This window comes from Crocodylus porosus, unplaced genomic scaffold, assembly GCF_001723895.1.
Source record: "Crocodylus porosus isolate Cpor-Errol unplaced genomic scaffold, CroPor_comp1, whole genome shotgun sequence".
Lineage (NCBI taxonomy): Eukaryota > Metazoa > Chordata > Crocodylia > Crocodylidae > Crocodylus > Crocodylus porosus.
Window position 1 is genome coordinate 3,317,665 of NW_017728913.1, and position 760 is coordinate 3,318,424.

A 760-nucleotide genomic window follows, 5' to 3' on the forward strand; every position below is an offset into this window, starting at 1 on the left:
GGCTACCTGGCCTTCTGGGGCCAGCTGAGACTTCCTTACCTTCCCTTTAGTTCCTTCAACAAACCACCAGGTGTTGCTTACCCCCACCAGCTCAGATATTAAATCAGGAGCCCTGCTGCCAAGAAGCTCTTCTCTCCATGGCTCTCAGGGCTAGACTGCCTGCCCAGCTCAGGCCCTGGGCTTATACACTTCAAGTCAGGCCACCATCTGGTCAGGTGACTCTTTAATTGATCCCTGCCACCTGTAGGGTGCTTCTCACACAGCCTCTTCCCCTCTTAAAAAAAAAAAAAAGTGACAAGTGTGTTAAGTGCCCTGACACAGTCACCCAGGAAGCTAGGACTGTAGTTAAGCAATTCTTGTGCATATCACTGGATTGCAGTCATCCACTAGACTACACTCCCTACCTATCCCTCCTGTTGGTCATTGTCTGACTTCTGCTTTTATCAGTAAAAAATGGCAGTCTTTAACTGGTGTTGCAAGCACTTCAAGTGAAAATACTGCTAGGATCTTACATGTCCCATTCTCTTTTGATCATCACTTATTTTTCCACATTAACAACGTTCTATGCAGCTCAAAATACTACCCTTAATTAAAGAGCTACTTAGATTCTGACACAAATGTGGCGGTTTAGGCCTAAAATGTGGTGGATGGGTCAGTTTCGACCTGGAAGGGTGTGGGCAGTGGGGTCCCGCAGGGCTCGGTCCTTGGACCGATACTCTTTAATGTCTTCATCAGCGACTTGGATGAGGGAGTGAAATGT